This window comes from Oncorhynchus kisutch, linkage group LG1, assembly GCF_002021735.2.
Source record: "Oncorhynchus kisutch isolate 150728-3 linkage group LG1, Okis_V2, whole genome shotgun sequence".
Taxonomy (NCBI): domain Eukaryota; kingdom Metazoa; phylum Chordata; class Actinopteri; order Salmoniformes; family Salmonidae; genus Oncorhynchus; species Oncorhynchus kisutch.
The window spans coordinates 48,821,481-48,830,397 of NC_034174.2; the positions used below are offsets into that span (position 1 = coordinate 48,821,481).

Below are 8,917 nucleotides of genomic sequence, written 5' to 3' on the forward strand. Positions count from 1 at the left end.
GTTGAGGTGCTGATCAGAATTTTGTCTGTAATGTACGTAAAGACAGGCTGGACAGTCTTGAGGGAAAATATCTGCCAGCAATTTGTTGGATCCATTGAAACCCTCAAACATATATTTGGTTCTTTTGTTCAGTAGTGTGTACAGCAGTGGTTCACAACCTTTTTTAGTACTGGAACCCCTGCATATTTTGAGGAAAGGCAGGCAAGGTTTTGAGTGGTCCTCAGGGACCTCCACACCCTCTATATTATATGTAAAGTTAGTGGAATCCTTGTGCTGCTGAATACGTTCATTACACTTTTTTTATTTCATGGACCCCTTTCCATTACACCAGGGACCCCTAGGGGTCCACCTACCCTGTTTGAGAACCCCTGGTGTATAGTATGATATTTGTTATTTTGTTTAGTAGTTTTTAGTACATGACAGTACACTTACTAATTATTTATTTTATTTCAAATTAAATACTTTGTGTGACATACTTGTCCATAGCTGTTCTTTGAAGAGTTGAGACACTGACTGAACAATAACTAAGTATTTCTGAAGGATATTTTGGTTGATTTGTTTGGGTTTTTCATTTAAGTAGTTATTTTTCTTTTAGAACTGTACTTATTCTGAACGTTTTGTTCTTGTAAAGATGTTGTAATAGACTCAAACCAGTGGCACATATTTAATGACTATATATGTTACATGACTATATAGTGGGGCAAAAAAGTATTTAGTCACCCACCAATTGTGCAAGTTCTCCCACTTAAAAAGAGGAGAGAGGCCTGTAATTTTCATCATAGGTACACTTCAACTATGACAGACAAAATGAGAAAAAACATCCAGAAAATCACATTGTAGGATTTTTTATGAATTTATTTGCAAATTATGGTGGAAAATAAGTATTTGCTCAATAACAAAAGTTTATCTCAATACTTTGTTATATACCCTTTGTTGGCAATGACAGAGGTCAAACGTTTTCTGTAAGTCTTCACAAGATTTTCACACACTGTTGCTGGTATTTTGGCCCATTCCTCCATGCAGATCTCCTCTAGAGCAGTGATGTTTTGGGGCTGTTGCTGGGCAACACTGACTTTCAACTCCCTCCAAAGATTTTCTATGGGGTTGAGATCTTCTTTGTCCTCCAAATATGAAAAGATAGATGGCATCATCACAAAACATTTTAGATCATACAAGGGACAAACCTTTCCTTAAATTGAGGAGATCTTTAAAATGTTTCAGTTAAGTGCCTGCACCTGCTGTCCTTTCAAATTAAAATGTTTCAGTTGGGCAGTTAGGTTCCTGCAAGAACCCCCACCAACTAAAGAGGCTCCTCAATTAACCCCACCTCCTATGGGGTTCTCGGAAGAACCTTTAGGGGGCAATTTTCAGTGCCAAGAACCCTAGGGTTCTTCAAAGAACTTTGAAGGTCTTAGAATAACCCTTGCTGAACCCCAAATTATTTGAGTCTACATATAGAACTGTTAGCAAAGAAACTTGATTCAAATGTGTCAACAAAAAAAAAAAATTCTACCAGCAATAGTCATTTGTCATTGTAATTGCTCTCTTAAGTCTTGGCACCTTTGAATTTCAGACTGATGGGGGTGGGCGTAAAGGCGGGTGCGTATTGAGAAACCTTAGATTGGTCACTTTCACTGAAGTGATGGACAAAGTCACAAATTCCCACCATTGGCCATTCCAATGTTTTGATTGTCTATTACGAGCCTTCTGTTATCAATGCACTGCAGAGACTTCTGTTTAGCTTCATAGACAAGTATTCATAGCGTGGTCGTTAATATTTCAACATAATTTTTCCCCGCATAGGTATTTCATTTGGAACAATAATGACATTTTGTATACAAACAAGTCTTGATTTTTTATGAACTGGTTCAATAATCATATCCTGCTGGTGAGTCAACTTTTTAATACAGAAGGATTGTTACTCAATTATGAGGAATTTTTATCTCGTTACAATATCCTTGTAACACCTAGAGTTCGCCATAGTCTTTGATGATATTCCATATGGAACTCTCATGTTATTTAGAGGTGTAGCCAGACCTCACCTTCTTGACCTCGCTTAATCCAGTTGACTCTCCAATAGGGAAAATATGTTTCTCCTCGCTCCCTCAAAACAACACATCTATATGTGCTTTATTTCAAAAGGGACATTGTATCCATTCCTTATGTCACAAGTTACTGGAATACATTGAACACTAATATCTGTTGGGAAAAAGTCTGGTTATTACCACACATACTTGCTTGTTAACAAGGTCAAAGAGATCTGATCCATAAGTATTACCCTGCGAATCATTACCTGAAGAAACTCAAAAAAGACATGAACATTAATTGTACTTTTTGTGTTGAGCATCCAGAAACAGTTTCACATTTATTTTGGCATTGTCTACATGTAAAACAATTATGGAAAGAGATTCACAGTTTTATAATTGTTAATATTCTTGATGACTTTTGTAATGTGCTGCTCGGTTTTCTTAACCATAATAAAGATAAAGAAAAACAATTTGACCTCAAATCTAATTGTGCTATTGGCAAAATTTCATATTCATAAATGTAAATTCACTAATAAAAAAAAACACTCTTCCGTGTTTTCTATAAGGAATTTGAGCAGTACATTAAGAGCATTCTACATTCTTCAAATAAGAAAGCTGTTAAAACAATCAAAATGTGTGTTTATTTTAAGGTCTTTGTATAATCTTTCATTTGTTGTACCCCCTAGCATATGTATCATTGTCTATTTATGTACTTACTGTATGTATACAGACTTTTCTACATTGGTAATAAAAATACATTTTAAAATAATATATAAAATTAAATGAAAAAAAATGTTTAGCTAGCTAGCCAACTTTAGCAGTAAGTGCCAAACGACTTGGGAAACTGAGCAGCTTGATAACCAAATTCATTTGGAAATACATTTCAATATGTATACTACGCCGTGAGTCGAGTGTAATCCACCTGCTAGTTAGCTAGCTAATTACCTGTTAGCCAGCAGACAATCAGCTCTAGCAAACACCATAAAACGAGTCCACTAATATCGAGGAGCCAATATTTAGGGACACCCACACCCACAGCACATGAGGATTTTGAATTATATGAAGACAAAGTGGAAAATCTGCTACAGTTCATCCAGTACATAACCAGTCCCAAATTAAGCAATAAGGCTCAAGAGGGTGTGGTATATGGCCAATGGATACAGCCCTTAGTTGTGGCATACTGCCAATATACCACAACCCCCAGAGGTGTCTTATTGCTATAATAAACTGGTTACCAATGTAATTAGAGCATTAAAAATACATGTTTTTCATAACCATGCTATACGGTCTGATATACCACAGCTGTCAGCCAATCAGCATTCAGGGTTCTAACCACCCAGTTTATAACAATAGATTATACAACGAGTGGTTCTAATCCTGAATGATGATTAGTTAAAACCACATTCGTTTGTGTCTATTCCACAAGTTACCACCTGCTAAATCTGACATTAAAATGCCTATTTACTCTGTTCCATTTAACTGCGCTATCCACCGTCTCATCAGCTCAGCCAGGCAATGTATACACTTGATCTCCACTATAAAAATCATCTAGACATTCTCACGTTTCTTTTAGACTAACATTTAGTTTTTAACAGCAGAGATTTGTACAAACCTTTTTTGTGTCTCTCCAACATTTGCAGCATTGTTTCAATATTCAAATTCGATCTCCAGCTGTCCTAAAGTAATGAACGGGTCGGGACGAGACAGAACAGGCAGGCAGCGTTTCTCAGCCAGTCGAAATCGTGAATCAGCTGGCATAATATTTATGGATATATACAAAGAAATGTCAATTGAAAAAAAGTTACAATGAAATTAAGTGCAGCTAGTTTGCGGTCTTTCCAGCTTCAGTTTGAAGTGATTGTGTTAGATATGTTCTTGGTTAGCTCCTCTGAACAAGTGTCCTGACGAGAGAGCACATTTTCTATTCCTGTCGAAATCTCGCCTCATTAGCTCATTGTTATGGATGTATGCAAATAAATGTCACTAGAAAACACCTTAAACAAATGCAAATGTTGCTGTTATTCTGGCTGCACTGTTTGACGTGATTGTAAATGAGCTGTAGTTGGCTAGTTAGCAAGCAAGGAAAAATAACATTGCCAGCCAGTATGGCAAAGGAACATTTAGACTTTGTCTCGGGCATAACAACACCAGTGCCAATATATCCTCCAAACACCGGCTTCTCTGGCATTATCACGTAAAATCTAAACTGACATATGATAAACCAGCTTTAGAATTAGAATCAGCTTTATTCGCCAAACATTTGCATGTACATAAATTTGACTCTGTGAGATGGTGCTGCCACAATAAACAGACAAAAAAAAATATATGCAGAATTTCCATAGATACACATTCAGTATGAATATGAATATATGAATATACTGAATGTGTATCTATGGAAATTCTGCATATATATATTTTTTTGTCTGTTTATTGTGGCAGCACCATTAAGCTACATTATAAATTATGAATGTAAGATGATAGTGCACGGTGCATAGTCTGGATGAAAGCGCAGAGTCCATAGATGAGAGGATCATTGTGGACCAGGTGGCCTGGTTGGTGAGGGCCATGGCACGGGGGAAGAAACGCTTCAGGTGGCGGGAAGTTTTGGTCGTGATTGACTTGAACCGTTTGCCAGATGGGAGTCTGTGGAAGAAAGGGTGGAAGTGGTCGGTGATGATCTTTCATGCATGCTTCCTTGCCCTGGAGTCATGCAGGACCTCAATGGAGGGCAGGTGGCAGCCAATGACCCTCTCAGCAGACCCAGACAATCTGTTGAAGTGATGGAGGTGGTGAGGATGGACGTTTAGAACTGAATCAGTGCACATAGCATTCAAAGGAGCACTGAGGACAAAACAACAACATGCATTCATGACGACTCCAGAGTGAAGCAGCAGTCTAAGCCACTGGATCTCAGTGCTAGAGGCGCCACTACAGACACTATGGTTCGAATCCAGGCTGTATCACAAACAACCGTGATTGGGAGTCCCATAGGGCGGCACACAATTGGCCCAGCGTCGTCCAGGTTTGGCCGGTGTAGGCCCGTCATTGTAAATAAAAATGTGTTCTTAACTGACTTGCTTGGTTAAATAAAGGTTTTCAAAAATTCACCAAACATTGCACTGAGGAAAACAGATTTGTTTTATAGCAATTGTCTGATTGAGAGCTACCATTGTCTATCAGTTACAGAATCTCAAATTATACAACATTTGGCATTGGAAGTTGTATTGAATACAGTCAGTAATACCCGAGTCAAATCGCATAGGGAGTCTTATCATATCAGATGTTATAAGTAAGCCAGAGCCATCGGTGGAAAGAGCACAAGTAGAACCAAGATAGAAGTGCAAACAGAATAAATGTATTATTAAACATAAGATTCCACCTAAAACAATGACATGATCTCTGTCCCAATTCATCTCTGCTCAACTCCTCACTTCCTCTCTACTCGCGTCCTTCTCGAAACCCATTGGAGGTCTGAGGCGAGGAACCTTTGGGTCGTCTCCCCCAATGAGGTTTCAGAAGGAGGTGCGATGGTCAATCCTTGCATCCATAGCTCGGTCTATGAATTTGAGAGTGGTTACATTTCCCAAGCCCCATCCCTCAGCTTTTTACCGAAACAGGGGCAGGGAGTATGCTCTGTTATTGTTTCAACTGCTGATTGTCACTTTAAGAAACACATAAATGATCATACAAGTATGTTTGAGCATACATGACTGTTGGGTGTGAGGTGCCATACCTTTAGTTCCCAGGTGCAGCCGAGCTGACACACTGTTGCAGCAGACCACCCTCTGGCTGTTTTCCAGACAGCGGTAGCGCTGGAAGGTGTCCCAGGCACTGTTTGTGGCAATGTCACCTCCCTCAAAATCAGTAGAGATCTCCAGGTTCTTACAGTTGGGGCATCACCATAATTAAAAGAGCAGTGGAGGCTGGTGGGAGGAGCTATAGGAGGACAGGCTCATTGTAATGGCTGGAATGGAATCAATGGAACAGTATCAAACACATCAAACGTATGAAAATCAAGTGTTTCACTCCGTTCCATTTATTCCATTCCTCTATAGAGAGGGCAGAACAATACAGGAGATGGAATTAGATTTAGTATGGTCGAAGTCCCAACTTAAAATCCTTGTACAATCCAGACATTGGTAAAAAGGTAAACAAAAGTAGGGCACTGGAGTTTGAGGAAAGTGGAAAGATACATATGTGCAGAGTTGTGTAAGGCATAAGATGAGTTGGTGACTCACTGGTCCAAACTTAGTGTCTTCTGGCTCGTTCGTGTCGTGGTCCAGGGCGATGAAGTAGAAGCCTGACGTCAGGAAATATCACAGACAGAGTTGGAATTGAAATGTTTTAACATCTTAATGTTGCATTCAAGGTAACAGTCCATTTCAAGACTGCTGTGGCTGTAGCGGCAACTATGGATAATCATTTAGCCAAATAAGTGATAACACATTATGAGACTGAGCCAAGCTATAGGGCAATTCCACGGTACAGAGTGACACCGACATTCAAGATTTTTCACTTTAAAAATGTATGTAAAAAAAACGATGGTTTCAAAGTGAAACAAATCATACAACCGTGTGCACAAGGACTACATTAAACAATTTGCAATCATTGGTTTGTTTGACATACATTTTAAAGTGAAAAATCTGAGACTCAGCATCACTCTGTTACTGTGGAATTGCCCGGTACTAATCTACACCACTTGTCAGTCAGAAAGGCTCAGTATTGAACAGCCTGCTGTTATTTCATGCCCAACCCACCTTGTGGAGAGCTATCCTCCTATAGGTTTCCACTTCTTCCCTTACCTACATCCCTCATATTGTTTAGCAATAACTATTACATACATTCAGTATGGAACCATCTTTCTAACCATTAGCCAGCATCTGGTCATCATCCAATCTACGTGACAAATGTCCTATGCACAATGTCTTCATACAGAGTCAAAGAAATGAGAGCAACTCGCAGTACCACTAATGATTCAGTTACGGGGGGATTGGTGGATAACATCTTTACCTGCAGGAAGTCCCTAGAGTGCTGTGCATAGAGGAGAGCCAAGGTGACCTACTTGGAACAGAATGGACTCCTGTCTGTGTATCTCCTGTCTGTCAGCTGAGCAGAGAACAACTTCACCACCACACACTAGTGACAGTAGACCTGCATGGAAAGAGGGATGGAGAGAAATAAATGGTTTAAGGTCATTCTCATTTATTGTAACTGCACAAAAACTGAAAGTAAAAAGTAACACATTTTTATTTCAAATCAGATTGTATCTCAAAGTATGTGGTTAGCGGTTTACAATATTGACTATTATTTGGTTCAGAGACTGACCTCTCTTTGCTCCCCCTCCTCTATCACTAACCTTTTCCCTATTGAGGGTCATCCCTGTCTGTTCTCTCCCTACCCCTCTCCCCTCTTCTGCCACCCAGTCATGCTCCTCTACTAAACTCCTCCTCGACTTAGGTACAATGCTCCTAGTTAAATCGGAGACGGTAAAGAAAACGAAACCACATGGTTCCCTGCTAGCTTGCCTCATCAATAGCCTGCTTTAATAACAGAATACCAAACAACTAGCTACTTACATTTCAATATTCAAATCACAGTAGATTAGCTAGTTAGTTGATTAGCTAGTTTCTCTACTGAAAAACGATCAAACTTACCTCTATATTATTGTCAGTCATCGTTCATCTTTCACCGTCCTCTTTTCATCTGTATGGTCAAAATCCGATGAGAGAGCAGTCGAGCCGTGATTGGTCCAAAAACCTGACCAATTGCGTTTCAGTAGCCTGCACCAGCAATGTTCATTCGCTCGAATGTTCCCCTGTTATAAAATTATAGTAAGCGGTTGCGAGAGCAAAATGTGTCTCGGAGAACAAACTGGAAAATTGGTGTGAGTGGGATGAAAACATATCCGTGTGTGGAAGCGGTATACATGCGTGTGGAAAATGCCGTTGGGCTCGCTCAAAGTCACACTTGCAAGCCCTCAAGTTGAATTTGCGCACACCACGTTGGCCTGCGCTCGCGGAACACGTCCTCTGCTCGCTCGACCACATTTCTCTCTCGATAAAAGTGTTTGATTGAGCAATGATGTTTCCTTCCTGATTTCTCGCGCCCGTTCGATTTTTATATAATCGGATTTGACACCATACAGTTGTAGTGGTTTCTATGTGGTGTATACATTGGATTTATCCAACGTTTGCGTCAAATTGTATGCGTAGACTTTCCAGAAATAGTGACAAAAGGTGAGTGTTGAACTTTTGTTGCACACATAACCACTCAAATGTTGAACTGCATAATGAACAAAGTTTGACTGCAGAATTTATTCCGCAGTACTGATGCAATGACGCTGTCGGTTGCCCGCCATCCACCACCGACGCCCATCCTTGCAAGGCGATCTTTGCAAACTGTTAAGGCACTCAGCTGCCTCTGGTGGATGAATTGCCGTGTTGGCTCACAATGTGTAACTCACTAGGACAGACATCTACTTTAATAAAGCAGTTGGTGGCTCCTGACCTGGTTTATTATCTACATGTAAAACTTTGCAGCTGGCCCATTTAGCGGAAATCGCAGCTGGGCAAGAAACGTCAACCCGACTTACACTCGTCACAGCTTGTGGAAACAATTGCCAGAAATTAGCTGTTATTTCTAGGTAAATACATACACAGTAATTTATGTACTGTAAAATAAAAATCCTACCTAAAAACAGTTTCCTATACCATTCATTCATTTTATGGATTGGAAGAGATTCCATCCTCTTCATATGATGGCTGACAGGTGAAACCAGGGGTGGACTGGGACCAGAAATCAGCCCATTTTTTTCCTTGAGACACCACACTGGCCCATTTTCTCCTAAGGTTCCCATTTAATTACATGACATTGCCACGTGGCGGAGCTAA

The 8,917-nt window shown here is 39.9% G+C and overlaps 2 long non-coding RNA genes across 5 annotated transcripts; one reads left to right on the plus strand and one right to left on the minus strand.

The window, feature by feature from the left end:
• Positions 1–4,253: 4,253 nt before the first annotated feature.
• On the minus strand, positions 4,254–7,822 carry LOC109892084 (uncharacterized). 4 transcript variants are annotated; one of them, XR_002255558.2, is made up of 5 exons: positions 7,682–7,822; positions 7,090–7,178; positions 6,266–6,327; positions 5,761–5,963; positions 4,254–4,796 (listed from the first exon to the last, which is right to left on the minus strand). It is a non-coding gene; the product is annotated as an uncharacterized LOC109892084 (long non-coding RNA). The 4 variants fall into 4 exon arrangements; XR_002255560.2 differs by having other exon boundaries at positions 5,761–5,991; XR_002255559.2 differs by having other exon boundaries at positions 7,038–7,178.
• Positions 7,823–7,865: 43 nt separating this feature from the next.
• LOC116374359 (uncharacterized) lies at positions 7,866–8,528 on the plus strand. The gene is made up of 2 exons (XR_004210215.1): positions 7,866–8,263; positions 8,352–8,528. It is a non-coding gene; the product is annotated as an uncharacterized LOC116374359 (long non-coding RNA).
• The last annotated feature ends 389 nt before the right edge of the window (positions 8,529–8,917 follow it).